Source organism: Cetorhinus maximus, chromosome 2, assembly GCF_964194155.1.
Source record: "Cetorhinus maximus chromosome 2, sCetMax3.hap1.1, whole genome shotgun sequence".
Classification (NCBI taxonomy): Eukaryota; Metazoa; Chordata; class Chondrichthyes; order Lamniformes; family Cetorhinidae; genus Cetorhinus; species Cetorhinus maximus.
Genome location: NC_135880.1, coordinates 227,946,021 through 227,963,739, shown reverse-complemented (window position 1 = coordinate 227,963,739; position 17,719 = coordinate 227,946,021). Strand labels below are relative to the sequence as shown.

The following is a 17,719-nucleotide window of genomic DNA, read 5'->3' as shown; positions in this document are numbered from 1 at the left end:
TAGATGGGAACACCACCACCTGGAAGCTCCTCTCCAAGTCACTCACCATCCTGACTGGGAAATATATCACCGTTCCTTCACTGTCGCTGGGTCAAAATCCTGGAACTCCCTCCCTAACAGCACTGTGGGTGTACCTACACCACATGGACTGCAGCGGTTCAAGGCGGCAGCTCACCACCACCTTCTCAAGGGGTGGGCAATAAATGCTGGCCCAGCCAGCGAAGCCCACATCCTGCAAATTAATTTAAAAAAAAGAATCTCAGGCAGAGACGGTCAGTCAGTGTGAGAGCCTGAGAAAGAGGGAGAGAGAGATGGGGGGGGGGGGGGACAGAGAGAGAGAGAGAGAGAGAAACGGTAAGTCAGCGTGAGAGTCTGAGAGGGAGAGAGAGAGAGATGGGGGGGGGAGAGAGAGAGAGAGAGAGAGAAACGGTAAGTCAGCGTGAGAGTCTGAGAGGGAGAGAGAGAGAGATGGGGGGGGGGAGAGAGAGAGAGAGAGAGAAACGGTAAGTCAGCGTGAGAGTCTGAGAGGGAGAGAGAGAGAGATGGGGGGGGGAGAGAGAGAGAGAGAGAGAGACGGTAAGTCAGTGTGAGAGTCTGAGAGGGAGAGAGGGATGGTCAGTAAGTGCTTCTGTGACATGAACAATGGAATTACTTTATTTAATCCTAGGAAATCGGTTTGTGAGGAAGAAAAATGTGAGGTTTTTCATTCTTAATCTTTCAAAGTGTAATAGGCAGTGATATTTTCAATCTTAACTAGTGATGAGGAGTGGCAGGGTGGGGATGGGTTTGAGATTTGGGAGAGTTTGAGGCTGCTGATCATTTATGGAGAGGACGTTCAGCTCTGAAACAGAGCTAGGGCTCCAATATGTTAGCGTTTGATTCAGCCCAGTCTAACAGAGCAGCACTATTGACACTATACACAGCTACTGCATCCCCGTGCTCTGCAATTCCCTCAAAACCATCTCAAACAGCTTTTGGTCACCCCCTCAAAAGCCCTTGGAAGGAATGGGTTTAATCACACCTCAGAAGTGAGATGTGAAACGGAATCACAGAATTGTTATATAGCACAGGAGGCAGCCATTCCGCCCATCCTGTCTGCACCAGTTCTCCAAATGGCACCAGGTGAATTGCTCATTCTCCCCTTCACCCTACAGACAACACAGACAGTCAAAGAGAAGACTGAGGTCAGGCACTGTTTGAGAGAATCTGATCAAACAGCAGGGGAAGGGGTCATGTGTTTTCACCAGGAGGCAAGCAAGATGCTGGGGTGGGGGGGGATGGGAACAAAATCAATAAAATAATGATATGTAAATGCATTAGTGTCCCAACATAGTGAGGCTCTAACCCCTGAATCCACTGAGCAGGGAGTACAAAGATACCGAGGTGGAGAATGGAAGTGAACAGGGTAAGAATGAATGGTGAGAAACTGAGTGATTCAGATGGCAGAAAGCTGATCAGAGTCTGACTCACCTCCTTGTGGATTGAGAGCTTCCTCCAGAGCAGCATTCTAAACATCTGGCAGAGAATTCCAGGGGCCCACACACGGGGTGGGGGGGGGTGGGGGCGGGGTCTGGGGGGAGGGGGGGGGATGGGGGGGGGAGCCACACACAGAGTTCACACATTTGTGTACTGGCCTTTCATTAATGGGTACCTGACAGCACAGGATGCCTGAAAAAACAAGCAGCGAGAGCCCACGGCGGCAGCAGCAGCAGCACTACTCTTCCTCACACAGAGAGATCCCTCCCTCACCATTCCACAGGTTCCAGCTTCCTCCTAACAAGACTCCTGTTGACAGGGGCACAGACAGACAGACAGACAGACAGACAGAAGGGCGGGTAAAGTCCAGCACTTCAGTTCTACTGTCCACCAGGCCCATCCTCACAGCCTCAGTGCCAATGAACCTTTAGCAGAGAAAGATCCCAGGCTGCTTTGCAGAGGGTGGCCAGAGACAGAGCAGGAGTTTGGTGATTGCGAGCTCACAGGGAGATGATAAAGGAGGTCCTAAATCTGGAGAGATGATTTAAGTGTAGATTCTCAATGTCTCTCCAACAGTCATGGGGTTGCTGATTGGGTCTGGAGCAGAGTCTGAGCAGCAAATTTCATGTAACATTCCAGCCTGAGTGAGAAAATATTGAAGTCGAGCTTCATAGTGACTAACTCCTGAATAAGAATCTCACATTGGTCGCTCAAAATTGTCTTTCTTGCGTCAAAAAGTGTACATCAGAGGCAGTTAAAGAATAGAATCCGATTAGAGAGTAGCAATAAAGCAGCAGTCAGATAATGAGAAACACAAAACAAAAATAAAAATACCTGGAAAAACTCAGCAGGTCTGACAGCATCTGCGGAGAGGAACACAGTTAACGTTTCGAGTCCGTATGACTCTTCAACAGAACTAAGGAAAAATAGAAAAGAGGTGAAATATAAGCCGGTTTAAGGATGGGGGGTAGCTCTGGATAGAGGGTCAGTGATAGGTGGAGATTGTTGAACTCATTTTAGATCATGAACTCTCTCCTCCATCCCCACCCCCTTTCCGATTCCCCCCCCCACCCTTTTTTTCAATAATTTATATAGATTTTTCTTTTCCCACCTATTTCCATTATTTTTAAATGTATTTCCATCCATTGTTTTATCTCTGCCTTTTAGCCTATTTCGATCCCTTCCCCCCCACCCCACCCCCACTAGGGCTATCTGTACCTTGTTCGTCCTGCTTTCTACCCTTAATTAGCACATTCCTTGGATAATATCACCACCTTCAACACCTCTTTGTCCTTTCGTCTGTGACATCTTTTGGTTATCTCCACCTATCACTGGCCCTCTATCCAGCTCTACCTGTCCCACCCCCACCCCCCTCCTTAAACCAGCTTATATTTCACCTCTCTCTATTTTTCCTTAGTTCTGTTGAAGAGTCATACGGACTCGAAACGTTAACTGTGCTCCTCTCCGCAGATGCTGCCAGACCTGCTGAGTTTGTCCAGGTATTTTTATTTTTGTTTTGGATTTCCAGCATCCGCAGTTTTTTGCTTTTATCTTAATGAGAAACAAAAACGGTGTCTGACCCGCGTCACTCACTGACCCGCCCTGGAGTGACCATTCGGGGTAAAATCTGATGAGCCAATTGCCACAATCTGATCTTTGGTTCAAGGAGCTAAAACAAACTGGAGCATGTGCTGGTCCCAGCCCATCCCTCCTCTTCACATAACCAGACCACCCCCTCGCTCTCACCCCCTCGCCCTCACCCCCTCGCCCTCACCCCCTCGCCCTCACCCCCTCGCCCTCACCCCCTCGCCCTCACCCCCTCGCCCTCACCCCCTCGCCCTCACCCCCTCACCCCTTCGCCCTCACCCCCACACACACACTGAGCCCCCCCCCCACACACACACTGAGCCCCCCCCACCACACACACACACTGAGCCCCCCCCCACACACACACACAGAGCCCCCCCCCCCCACACACACACAGAGCCCCCCCCCACACACACACAGAGCCCCCCCCCACACACACACACAGAGCCCCCCACCACACACACACACAGAGCCCCCCCCCCACACACACACAGAGCCCCCCCCCACACACACACACAGAGCCCCCCACCACACACACACACAGAGCCCCCCCCCACACACACACACAGAGCCCCCCCCACACACACACACAGAGCCCCCCCCACACACACACACTGAGCCCCCCCCCACACACACACACAGAGCCCCCCCCACACACACACACTGAGCCCCCCCCCACACACACACACTGAGCCCCCCCCACACACACACACTGAGCCCCCCCCACACACACACACTGAGCCCCCCCCCACACACACACACTGAGCCCCCCCCACACACACACACTGAGCCCCCCCCCACACACACACACTGAGCCCCCCCCACACACACACACACAGAGCCCCCCCCCCACACACACACACTGAGCCCCCCCCCCACACACACACAGAGCCCCCCCCCCACACACACACACAGAGCCCCCCACCACACACACACACAGAGCCCCCCCCCCCACACACACACAGAGCCCCCCCCCCACACACACACAGAGCCCCCCCCCACACACACACACAGAGCCCCCCACCACACACACACACAGAGCCCCCCCCCACACACACACACAGAGCCCCCCCCACACACACACACAGAGCCCCCCCCACACACACACACTGAGCCCCCCCCCACACACACACACAGAGCCCCCCCCACACACACACACTGAGCCCCCCCCCACACACACACACTGAGCCCCCCCCACACACACACACTGAGCCCCCCCCACACACACACACTGAGCCCCCCCCCACACACACACACTGAGCCCCCCCCACACACACACACTGAGCCCCCCCCCACACACACACACTGAGCCCCCCCCACACACACACACACAGAGCCCCCCCCCCACACACACACACAGAGCCCCCCCCCACACACACACACAGAGCCCCCCCACACACACACACACTGAGCCCCCCCCCACACACACACACACTGAGCCCCCCCCCACACACACACACACTGAGCCCCCCCCCACACACACGCAGAGCCCCCCCCCACACACACACACACGCAGAGCCCCCCCCCACACCCACACACTGAGCCCCCCCCCACACACACACACACTGAGCCCCCCCCCACACACACACACACTGAGCCCCCCCCCACACACACACACACTGAGCCCCCCCCCCACACACACACACTGAGCACCCCCCCCCCCAAACACACACACAGAGCCCCCCCCCACACACACACACACACTGAGCACCCCCCCCCCCACACACACACAGAGCACCCCCCCCACACACACACTGACCCCCCCCTCACACACACACACTGAGCCCCCCCCGCAACACACACACACACTGACCCCCCCCCCACACACACACACTGAGACCCCCCCACACACACACACTGAGCCCCCCCCGCAACACACACACACAGAGCCCCCCCCCACACACTGAGCCCCCCCCCACACACACACACACACTGTGCACCCCCCCCCACCCCCCCACACACCACGGCCCCGCCGCACACCCTGGGCCCCCTCCCGCCGCTCCACACCTCCCAGTTCAACGCTGCCAAACATGACAAAGCATGCACAGAACGATCCCACAAATAGCTTTGAAATAAATGGATGAATCCGTTTATGGTGTTGAGGAGACAAGATCCTGGCTTCACATTGAGGATACCCCCCATCGTGTTGTGTGGCACTACCACCGTCCTAAATGGGACAGATTTCAAACAGATCGAGCAACTCAAGACTGGGCATACATGAGGTGCTGTGGGCCATCAGCAGCAGCGGAATTGTACTCGAACACAATCTGTAACCTCATGGTCCGGCATAACCCCCACTCCACCCTTACCATCAAGCCAGGGGATCAACCCTGCTTCAATGAAGAGTGCAGGAGGGCATGCCAGGAGCAGCACCAGGCAGACCTAAAAATGAGGTGTCAATCTGGTGAAGCTATAACACAGGACTACTTGCATGCCAAACAGCATAAGCAGCAAGTGATAGACAGAGCCAAGGGATCCCACAACTAACAGATCAAAAGGCCATAAGACATAGGAGCAGAAATTAGGCCATTCGGCCCATCGAGTCTGATGCGCCATTCAATCATGGCTGATAAGTTTCTCAATCCCATTCTCCCGCCTTCTCCCCGTAACCTTTGATCCCCTTACCAATCAAGAACCTATCTATCTCGCTCTTAAATACACTCAATGACCTGGCCTCCACAGCCTTCTGTGGCAATGAATTCCATAGATTCACCACTCTCTGGCTAAAGAAGTTTCTCCTCATCTCTGTTCTAAAAGGTCTTCCCTTTACTCTGAGGCTGTGCCCTCGGGTCCTAGTCTCTCCTACTAATGGAAACATCTTCCCCACGTCCACTCTATCCAGGCCTTTAAGTATTCTGTAAGTTTCAATCAGATCCCCCCCTCATCCTTCTAAACTCCATCGAGTATAGACCCAGAGTCCTCAAACGTTCCTCATACATTAAGCCTTTCATTCCTGGGATCGTTCTCGTGAACCTCCTCTGGACCCTCTCCAGGGCCAGCACATCCTTCCTGAGATACGAGGCCCAAAATTGCTCTCAATATTCTAAATGTGGTCTGACCAGAGCTTTATAAAGCCTCAGCAGCACATCCCTGCTTTTATATTCTAGTCCTCTCAAAATAAATGCCAACACTGCATTTGCCTTCCTAACTACCGACTCAACCTGCAAGTTAACCTTAAGAGAATCCTGGACTAGGACTCCCAAGTCCCTTTGCACTCCAGATTTCTGAATTCTCTCCCCATTTTGAAAATAGTCTATGCCTCTATTCTTCCTACCAAAGTGCATGACATCACACTTCCCCACGTTGTATTCCATCTGCCACTTCTTTGCCCATTCTCCTAACCTGTCCAAATCCTTCTGCAGCCTCCCCGTCTCCTCAATACTACCTGTCCTTCCACCTATCTTTGTATCATCTGCAAACTTAGCCAGGATGCCCTCAGTTTCTTCATCTAGATCATTAATGTATAAAGTGAAAAGTTGTGGTCCCAACACTGACCCCTGCGGAACTCCACTAGTCACCGGCCGCCATCCTGAGAAGGACCCCCTTATCCCCACTCTCTGCCTCCTGCCAGACAGCCAATCTTCTATCCATGCTAGTACCTTGCCTCTAACACCATGGGCTCTTATCTTACTGAGCAGTCTCCTGTGCGGCACCTTGTCAAAGGCCTTCTGGAAGTCCAAGTATACAACATCCATTGGCTCTCCTTTGTCTAACCTACTTGTTACCTCCTCAAAGAATTCTAACAGATTTGTCAGGCATGACCTCCCCTTGATGAAACCATGCTGACTTTGCCCTATTTTACCATGCACTTCCAAGTATTCTGAAATCTCATCCTTAATAATGGACTCTAAAATCTTACCAACGACCGAGGTCAGGCTAATAGGCCTGTAATTTCCCGTCTTTTGCCTCACTTCCTTCTTAAACAGGGGGGTTACATTAGCAATTTTCCAGTCCTCTGGGACCCTCCTTGACTCCAGTGATTCCTGAAAGATCACCACTAACGCCTCCACTAGCTCTTCAGCTATCTCCTTCGGAACTCTGGGGTGTAATAAATCTGGTCCAGGTGATTTATTCACCTTCAGACTTTTCAGTTTTCCTAGCACCTTCTCCTTGGTAATGGCCACCATACTCACCTCTGCCCTCCGACTCTCTTGAACTTTGGGGATGTTACTCGTGTCTTCCACCGTGAAGACTGACGCAAAGTACCTATTCAGTTCCTCCACCATTTCTTTGTTCCCCACTACTACTTCTTCAGTGTCATTTTCCAGTTGCCCAATGTCCACTTTTGCCTCTCTCTTACCCTTTATATATCTAAAAAAACACTTGCAATCTTCTTTTATATTACTGGCTAGTTTACCCTCATATTTAATCTTCTCCCCCTTTATTTCTTTTTTTAGTTGTCCTCTGTTGGTCTTTATAGGCTTCCCAATCCCCTGGCTTCCCACTGCTCTTCGCCGCATTGTATGCTTTCTCTTTAGCTTTTATGCTGTCCCTGACTTCCCTTTTCAGCCATGGTTGCCTCGTCCTCCCTTTAGTATGCTTCTTCTTCCTAGGGATGAATTTTTGCTGTGTCTCCCAAATTACTCCCAGAAACTCCTGCCATTGCTGTTCCACTGTCTTTCCTGCTAGGCTCATCTCCCAGTCAATTCTGGCCAGCTCCTCCCTCATGCCTCTGTAGTTGCCTTTATTCAACTGTAACACCGTTACATCTGATTCCAGCTTTTTCCTCTCAAATTGCAGGGTAAATTTTATCATATTATGGTCAATTCCTCTTAAGGGTTCCTTCACCTTAAGCTCCCTTATCAAATCTGCCTCATTACACATCACTAAATCTAGAATTGCCTGTTCCCTAGTGGGCTCCACCACAAGCTGCTCCAAAAAGCCATCTCGTAGACATTCCACAAATTCCTTTTCTTGGGATCCACTACCAACCTGATTTTCCCAGTCTACCTGCATATTGAAATCCCCCATGATCACTGTAACCTTGCCTTTCTTACACACCTTTTCTATCTCCTGGTGCATCTTGTGCCCCACATCCTGACTACTGTTCGGAGGCCTGTACATAACTCCCATTATGGATTTTTTACCTTTGAGGTTCCTCAACTCTACCCACACAGATTCTACATCATCTGACCCTACGTTATTTCTTGCTATCAACTTAATTTCATTTCTTACTAACAAAGCAACCCTACCCCCTCTGCCTACCTGCATATCTTTTCGATAGGATGTATATCCTTGGATATTTAGCTCCCAGTCCTGATCCCCTTGCAGCCATGTCTCCGTGATGCCCACCACATCATACCTGCCAATTTCAATCTGCGCCACAAGCTCATTTACCTTATTTCGTATACTGCGTGCATTCAGATACAACACCTTCAGTCCTGTATTTCCCGTCCCCTTTCTCATTGTCGTCCCTTTATCTGATGTGCTTGAAGTTAGATTCCTAGCCCTTTCCAAACACTCTGTCCTATTTTGTGTTCTGGGCTCTTTAATAGCCTCTCCTGGGGTCTCCTTTCTTTTGTTTTTTCATAATTTTCCATGAAGTTGAATCCACCCCCCCCTCCCCCCCACGCTAACCTGCTGCTTTGTTTCCCATTAGTCATACATCTAAGCTCTGCAGTCCTGCCACATCCAGTCATAAATGGTGGTTGACAATTAAACAACTCACTAGTGGAGGCGTCTCCACAAATATCCCCATCCTCAATGATTGGGGAGCCCAGCACATCAGTGCAAAAGATAAAGCTGAAGCATTTGCTACAATCTTCAGCCAGAATTGCTGAGTGGATGATCCATCTTGGCCTCCTCTGGAGGTCCCCAGCATCACAGATGCCAGTCTTCAGCCAATTCGATTCACTCCACGTGATATCAAGAAACGGCTGAAGGCACTGGATACTGCAAAGGCTATGGGCTCTGACAATATTCCGGCAATAGTACTGAAACTTGTGATCCAGAACTTGCCGCACCCCTAGCCAAACTGTTCCAGTACAACTACAACACTGGCATCTACCCAGCAGTGTGGGAAATTGCCCAGGTATGTCCTGTACGCAAAATGCAGGACAGATCCAACCCGGCCAATTACCACCCCATCAGTCTACTCTCGATCACCAGTAAAGTGATGGAAGGGGTCATCAACAGTGCTACCAAGCGGCACTTACATAGCAATAACCTGCTCACGGGTTGTGGTTGTTGGAGGCCAATCAACTCATTCTCAGGACATCACTGCAGGAGTTCCTCAGGATAGTGTCCTCAGTCCAACCATCTTCAGCTGCTTCATCAATGACCTTCCTTCACAACGTCAGAAGTGGGGACGTTCGCTGATGATTGCACAATGTTCAGCACCATTCATGACTCCTCAGATACTGAAGCAGCCCATGTCCAAATGCAGCAAGACCTGGAAAATATCCAGGCTTGGGCTGACAAGTAACATTTTCACCATACAACTGCCAGGCAATGACCATCTCCAACAACAGAGAATCTAACCATCACCTCTCGACATTGAATGGCATTACCATCACTGAATCCCCCACTATCAACATCCTGGGGTTTACCATTGACCAGAAACTGAACTGGACTCGCCATATAAATACTGTGGCTACAAGAGCAGATCAGAGGCTAGGAATCGTGCGACGAGTAACTCACCTTCTGACTCCCCAAAGCCTGTCCACCATCTACAAGGCACAAGTCAGGAGTGTGATGGAATACTCCCCACTTGCCTGGATGAGTGCAGCTCCCACACCACTGGAGAAGCCCGACACTGTCCAGGACAAAGCAGCCGCTTGATTGGCACCCCATCCACAAACATTCACTCCCTCCACCACCGACGCACAGTAGCAGCAGTGTGTGTACCATCTACAAGATGCACTGCAGGAATTCACCAAGGCTCCTTCCAAACCAGCAACGTCTACCATCTAGAAGGAATATGACAGCAGATAGATGGGAACACCACCACCTGGAAGTTCCCCTCCTAGTCACTCACCATCCTGACTTGGAAATATATCGCCGTTCCTTCACTGTAGCTGGGTCAAAATCCTGGAACTCCCTCCCTAACAGCACTGTGGGTGTACCTACACCACATGGACTGCAGGGGTTCAAGAAGGCAGCTTACCACCACCTTCTCAAGGGTAATTAGGGATGGGCAATATATGCTGGCCTAGCTAGTGATGCTCACTTCCCATGAATGGATTAAAAAACAAAGTCCTGAGGGCTTGGCTGAAGGCTGGAAAGACAAGTGAATAATTAATCTTAAAGACACTTTCTGCAGAACTAGGACAAGTTACTGCAAAGCTGAGGGCACACCCAGCATGGAGCTAGCGAACGTCTTCTGGGAATCCACCTGAGCTGTAACACCCACCTTTCCATAGGTAAATCACTACAATCACATGTGATGTAACACAGGAAGACAGCATTTAATAAATCTGCTGCCTGAAAAATTCCTGCAAATAAATGCACTGAACTACATACAAAACATAATGAACCTGCCACTCCCCAGAATAATCAAACATCAAACTAGCAGCAACACATCCAATGGGCAGCATTGGGCTGATTCTTACTTCACTTCATCACAAGATGAAACAGTTAAAAACAATTACAGATCAACACACCAAGTTTGCCATGTTCACTCTTCACATCCCTGATTTCAGTGGTGTGGGATTCAAGGGATTGAAGAGAAAGCCTCTGTTTCTAACTCACCTCCTGCCACTATGTGGGGGTGCAGCAGCGCGGTGTGACCCTCCAGTCAGGGAGAGTTCAAGATGAAATGGGCTGATGCACCGATTCTTCATTTTAACAGTTCATTGGTAGAGGTTCAATTAATTCCTCAGAATGTGTTGTGTACGATTGCCCAACTGAATTAAAGTGTTTCTGAATTGAACAGTTGGAGATGTGGCATTGTCATCGTGTCACTGGACTAGTATTCCAGAAATCCGGGGTAATGTTCTGGGGACCCGGGTTCAAAGCCCACCACTTGAATTCAATCAATTAAAATCTGGAATGAAAAGTCTAACCGCCAGCACAGACCCAGCAGAGGTGGCGGCACAGTGGTATACAGTCGGGTGGGAGTTGTCCTGGGAGTCCTCAACTTTGACTCCAGATCCCATGAAGTTTCATGGCATCAGGTCAAACATGGGCAATGCAACCTCCTGCTCATTATCACGTACCACCCTCCCTCAGCTGATGAATCAGTGCTCCTCCATGTTGAACACCACTTGGAGGAAGCACCGAGGGTGTACTCTGGGTGGGGGACTCCAATGTCCATCACCAGAAGTGGCTCGGTAGCAGCGCTACTGACCGAGCTGGCTGAGTCCTAAAGGACATAGCTGCTAGACTGGGTCTGTGGCAGGTGGTGAGAGAACCAACAAGAGAGAAAAACATACTTGACCTCATCCTCACCAACCTACCTGCCACAGATGCATCTGTCCATGACAGTATCAGTAGGAGTGACCACCACACAGTCGTTGCGAAGACAAAGTTCTGACTTCACATTAAGGATACCCTCCATCGTGTTGTGTGGCACTACCACAGTGCTAAATGGGATAGATTTCGAACAGATCTAGCAACTCAAGACTGGGCATCCATGAGGCGCTGTGGGCCATCAGCAGCAGCAGAATTGTACTCAACCACAATCTGTAATCTCATAGCCTGACATATCCTCCACTCTACCATTACCATCATGCCAGGAGATCAACCTGATGAAGAGTGCAGGAGGGCATGCCAGGAACAGCACCAGGCAGACCTAAAAATGAGGTGCCAACCTGGTGAAGCTACAACACAGGACTACTTGTGTGCCAAACAGCATAAGAAGCAAGTGATAGACAGAGCTAAGCGATCCCACAACCAACAGATCAGATCTAAGCTCTGCAGGTCTTCCACATCCAGTCATGAATGGTGGTGGACAATTAAACAACTCACTGGAGAAGGAGGCTCCACAAATATCACCATCCTCAATGATGGAGGAGCCCAGCACATCAGTGCAAAAGATAAGGCTGAAGCATTTGCTACAATCTTCAGCCAGAAGTGCCAAGTGGATGATCCATCTCACTCTCCTCCGGAGGTCCCCGGCATCAAAGATGCCAGTTTTCAGCCAATTCAATTTACTCCACGTGATATCAAGAAATGGCTGAAGGCACTGGATACTGCAATGGCAATGGGCCCTGACAATATTCCAGCAATAGTACTGGAGACTAGTGCTCCAGGATTTGCTGTGCCCCTAGCCAAGCTGTTCCTGTACAGTTACAACACTGGCATCTACCCGGCTATGTGGAAAATTGCCCAGGTATGTCCTGTACACCAAAAAGCAGGACAAATCCAAGCCAGCCAATTACCGCCCTATCAGTCTACTCTCGATCATCAATAAAGTAATTGAATGGGTCATCAACAGTGCTATCAAGCGGCACTTGTTAACAATAACCTGCTCACTGATGCTCAGTTTGGGTTCTGCCAGGGTCACTCAGCTCCTGACCTCATTACAGCCTTGGTTCAAACATGGACAAAAGAGCTGAACTCCCGAGGTGAGGTGAGAGTGACAGCCCTTGATATCAAGGCAGCATTTGACCGAGTGTGGCATCAAGTATAATCAAGGTTGAGATTGACAGATTTTTAATCAGTAAGGGAATGGGGAAAACCATCACCTGTAAGTTCCTCTCCAAGTCACTCACCATCCTGACTTAGAAATATATCGCCGTTCCTTCACTGTAGCTGGGTCAAAATCCTGGAACTCCCTCCCTAACAGCACTGTGGGTGTACCTACACACATGGACTGCAGCGGTTCAAGAAAGCAGCTCACCACCACCTTCTCAAGGGCAGTTAGGGATGGGCAATAAATGCTGGCCTAGCCAGCTCTGGAAAGTTGAGTTGAGGATCATCAGGTCAGCCATGATCTCATTAAATGGCAGAGCAGACTCAATGGGCCAAATGGCCTTCTTCTGCTCCTACGTCTTATGGACATCACTGCAGGAGTTCCTCAGGATAGTGTCCTAGGCCCAACCATCTTCAGCTGCTTCATTAATGACCTTCCTTCCATCATAAGGTCAGAAGTGGGGATGTTCACTGATGATTGCACAATGTTCAGCACTATTTGTGACTCCTCAGATACTGAAGCAGTCCATGTCCAAATGCAGCAAGAGCTGGACATTATCCAGGCTTGAGCTGACAAGTGACGAGTAACATTCACACCACACAAGTGTCAGGCAAAGACCATCACTTAATGCCCCACCATCAACATCCTAGAGGTTACCATTAACCAGAAACTGAACTGGACTAGCCATATAAATACTGTGGCTACAAGAGCAGATCAGAAGATAGGAATCCTGTAACGAGTAACTCACCTCCTGACTCCCCAAAGCCTGTCCACCATCTAAAGGCACAAGTTAGGAGTGTGATGGAATACTGCCTGCTTGCCTGGATGAGTGCAGCTCCCACAACACTCAAGAAGCTCGACACCGTCCAGGACAAAGCAGCCCCTTGTGGCACCACATCCACAAACATTCACTCCCTCCACCACCGACACACAGTAGCAGCAGTGTGTACCATCTACAAGATGCACTGCAGGAATTCACCAAGGCTCCATTGACAGCACCTTCCAAACTCATGACCATTAATATCCAGAAGGACAAGGGCAGCAGAGAGATGGGAACACCATCACCTGGACGTTCCCCTCCAGGTCACTCACCATCCTGACTTGGAAATATATCGGCCGTTCCTTTACTGTCGCTGGGTCAAAATCCTGGAAGTCCCTCCCTAACAGCACTGTGGGTGTACCTACACCACATGGATGCAGAGGTTCAAGAAGACAGCTCACCACCACCTTCTCAAGGGCAATTAGAGATGGGCAATAAATGCTGGCCCGGCTAGCACAGCCCACATCCCATGAATGAATAAAAAAAACAGCATTATGTCTCATTCACAGTTAACTGAAAGAGATACTGACATATGGGTAAAACATAGGCCCCTTCCCAACCACAAGGGAATTACTCTCCTGTTCCCACAACATCCAGATATATGGGAAGGGATGGAGGAGGGGAGTCCATTCCCATAAAGGTTGTCTCAGATCACTGAACAGAGTAACTGCCCAAGAAAGCGCCTGCCAAACACCCAAAAAGAAATGAACAAGTCTCTCTGCCCTCTGCCTACTGATCCCCACCCCTTGGCTCCGAGCCGCCGGGGGTTGTTTGGGAGGAGGGAGGGGCGGGGCGGGGGGAGAATGGGCATCATGGGACAAATAGGAAGGAAATGAGCCATTAAGGAGGAATATGGCCCAACAATAACTCCTGATCCAGCAGACCTCCCATCAGCAGCTAAACAAAGACAGCTCACATCATAGTGGCAGAATGAGTCACAGCATGACACAGTTTCAGTAGTGCTTATGCCAGTTATTGATAATTAAAAAGTCACAATAATTAGCATTTTTTATCCTGCCAGTTCTGAATTTTTTTTTAAACCATGCAAGTCCTGGATTGAAGGGGATGCTGCACTCAGCCCTCAGGGAGCTGTCACCCTGACATTAATTCAAAGGTCTTCAGCGTTAACTGTTCCCCTCAGTAATTCCTCCACCCCCCCTCATATTGACCACCTCGCTTAGCAAGGTCTCCACCTTTTTCTGGAATTTCTCCCAGCCTGGGAATGCTCCGAGATCTCTGCGTCCCTCTAATTCTGGCCTCGCGAACATCCCCAATTTAATCACTCCAACATTGGTGGCCACACCTTCAGCTGCCTGTGCCCAGAGCTCTGGAATCACTCCATTTCACTCTCCTCCTGTAAAATGCTACTTAAAACCTCTCTCTCTGACCAAGATTTTGGCCACCTACCCAAATATTGGCTCTCACAGCTCAATGTCAGAATTTGTTTAATAATGTCTCTGGGAAGTGCCTTGGGATGTCTTGTTACATGAAAAGCGCTATTACAAGTTGTTGTTGAAATGTATTGCAATATGAGGCACATGTTGATACAGATGTGGAAAGATCTCAAGCACTGATCCCCTCAACTGTTTGTTAAATCCTAAACCCACTGTTGAGCCATTCAACTCTTCCTTCAATTATTCCAATTTGCTTTTTACTACCCAAAGCCCTTTCCATTCCAAAATCCATTAATTCAATAAGCCAATGTCCATATTCTTATTTACCTGCTTTATTGACAAATCATACTCAAGATTAAACTTTACTGCACAGCTTTCCTCTGAGTTTTTAATGACACCATGTATTGTCCTCTGCACTGCCTCCAGGGTTTAGAACTGTCCCCTCGAGTTTCGCCGATTTAAAGTGGACATCAAAGTGCAGACTGACTAATACACTGTACAAGCAAGAAACTCAGCAGGGGACAAATTCTCAAATGATGGGGATTAAAGTTTGAAATTAGGTGATTGTCGAGCTCAGGAACAGCTGCTCACCAAATCCATGATTTAAAACAAAACCACAGCAAGCTGTATCACAGATTCCTATAATATTTATAATTCAGATAGAGGAAGCTGAAAATTGAGATAGTCCCCATGATGCATTGTTAAAAGTTGGGCTTCTGGACATTGCTTATAACCATTCTGTGATGAGGTGAAGTACAGATGCTTCGTTAAGCTAATTATAAAATTAAACAACTCAATAACCAGGGGTCCAACAGGAGACACACTCACAACAGGCTCTGTATCTGGCAAAGATTAATGCCCACTCTCTCAGATTTGTAAACAGAATTCTGCTCAATCACCAACTGTTTCTGCATCAGTGCCCAGGAGGTAGTTTGTTAACTCTCCACCAAGTCTCACTCCCCAGCTGATCAAGAATTCTTCCTGACTGATTCCTATGGCAGCTGCAAAACATTTTTTATTCTTTCATGGGACATGGGTATCACTGGCTAGGCCAATATTTTGATTGCCCACCCTAATTGCCCTTGAGAAGGTGGTGGTGAGCCACCTTCTTGAACTGCTGCAGTCCATGTGGTGTAGGTGTGGAGGGAGATGAAGCAAAAGGAAAACTGTCAGAGGTGGGAAAAGGGGAAAGTCAAAAATCAGAGTGAGAGATGAATGTGAGGGATTGAGTGAGAAACCTTAGTGACACTTAGCAATTCCTCTCAGAGATTGCTTGACCAATATCCAGATCTTGGATGAGCTGCAATTTTCTCAAAGTTAACCACGAAACATTGTTTACAGTACCACGACAATCACCCATCCACCCCCCCTCATTGGCCACTCCTTCAGGCTGAGCCAGACTCCTCACTACCCCCAAATTCTCTTCATTACTGAGGCCTGGGATGGGATGAGATGGGATGGGATGGGAGAGGGGGTGATTGTCATGGTACTGTAAACAATGTTTTGTGCTTAACTTTGAGGAAATTGCAGCTCATCCAAGGTTTGGATATTGGTCAACAAATCTCAGAGGAATTACTGAGGCCTGCACCACCCTCACAGTAATGTGAATGTGACAATGTCACTCAGAGTATCTGACTTACCAAAACTCTCCCATTTACACCATCACCACCGACTCCACATTACAAAGGAGCGGAGACTCAAGGAAGTTTCTTCCCGGGGGTGGGGGTGGGGGTGTCCCCGTCCCCGGGGGGGTGGGGGTGTCTCTGTCCCCGTCCCCGGGGGGGTGGGGGTGTCTCTGTCCCCGTCCCCGGGGGGGTGGGGGTGCGTCCCCGTCCCCAGGGGGGGTGGGGGTGTGTCCCCGTCCCCGGGGGGGTGGGGGTGTGTCCCCGTCCCGGGGGTGGGGGGGTGTCTCTGTCCCCGGGGGTGGGGGGGTGTCTCTGTCCCCGGGGGTGGGGGGGTGTCTCTGTCCCCGGGGGTGGGGGTGTCTCTGTCCCTGGGGGTGGGGGTGTCTCTGTCCCCAGGGTGGGGGGTGTCTCTGTCCCCGGGGGTGGGGGTGTCTCTGTCCCCAGGGTGGGGGTGTCTGTGTCCCCCCTCCCCGGGGGTGGGGGGTGTCTCTGTCCCCGGGGGTGGGGCTGTCTCTGTCCCCCCCTCCCCGGGGGTGTCTCTGACCCCGGGGGTGGGGGTGTCTGTGTCCCCCTCCCCGGGGGTGTCTCTGTCCCCGGGGGTGGGGGGTGTCTCTGTCCCCGGGGTGGGGGGTGTCTCTGTCCCCGGGGGTGGGGGTGTCTCTGTCCCCGGGGGTGGGGGTGTCTCTGTCCCCGGGGGTGGGGGGTGTCTCTGTCCCCGGGGGTGGGGGGTGTCTCTGTCCCCGGGGGTGGGGGTGTCTCTGTCCCCCTCCCCGGGGGTGGGGGGTGTCTCTGTCCCCGGGGGTGGGGGTGTCTCTGTCCCCCTCCCCGGGGGTGGGGGTGTCTCTGTCCCCGGGGTGGGGGGTGTCTCTGTCCCCGGGGGTGGGGGTGTCTCTGTCCCCGGGGTGGGGGTGTCTCTGTCCCCGGGGTGGGGGTGTCTCTGTCCCCGGGGTGGGGGTGTCTCTGTCCCCGGGGGTGGGGGGTGTCTCTGTCCCCGGGGGTGGGGGTGTCTCTGTCCCCGGGGGTGGGGGGTGTCTCTGTCCCCGGGGGTGGGGGGTGTCTCTGTCCCCGGGGGTGGGGGTGTCTTTGTCCCCCTCCCCGGGGGTGGGGGGGTCTCTGTCCCCAGGGTGGGGGTCTCTGTCCCCCCCTCCTACCTGTCTGAAGTCGGCGATCAGGGTGATGAGGCTGCCGTCTCCTCTCTTGAACTCGATGCTGATGGAGTCCGAGTCGGTATCGGCTTCCAGCG

At 51.1% G+C, this 17,719-nt stretch overlaps 1 protein-coding gene across 1 annotated transcript in view; it reads right to left on the bottom strand.

Annotated features, from left to right (window-relative positions):
- The window catches only part of oafb (OAF homolog b (Drosophila)), a 40,422-nt gene extending 22,709 nt beyond the window's left edge, over positions 1-17,713 (bottom strand). The window contains exon 1 of the mRNA XM_078533408.1: positions 17,628-17,713. The gene's annotated coding sequence lies outside the window, so the exon portion shown is untranslated. The remainder of the gene's footprint in view (positions 1-17,627) is intronic.
- Between the last annotated feature and the right edge of the window lie 6 nt (positions 17,714-17,719).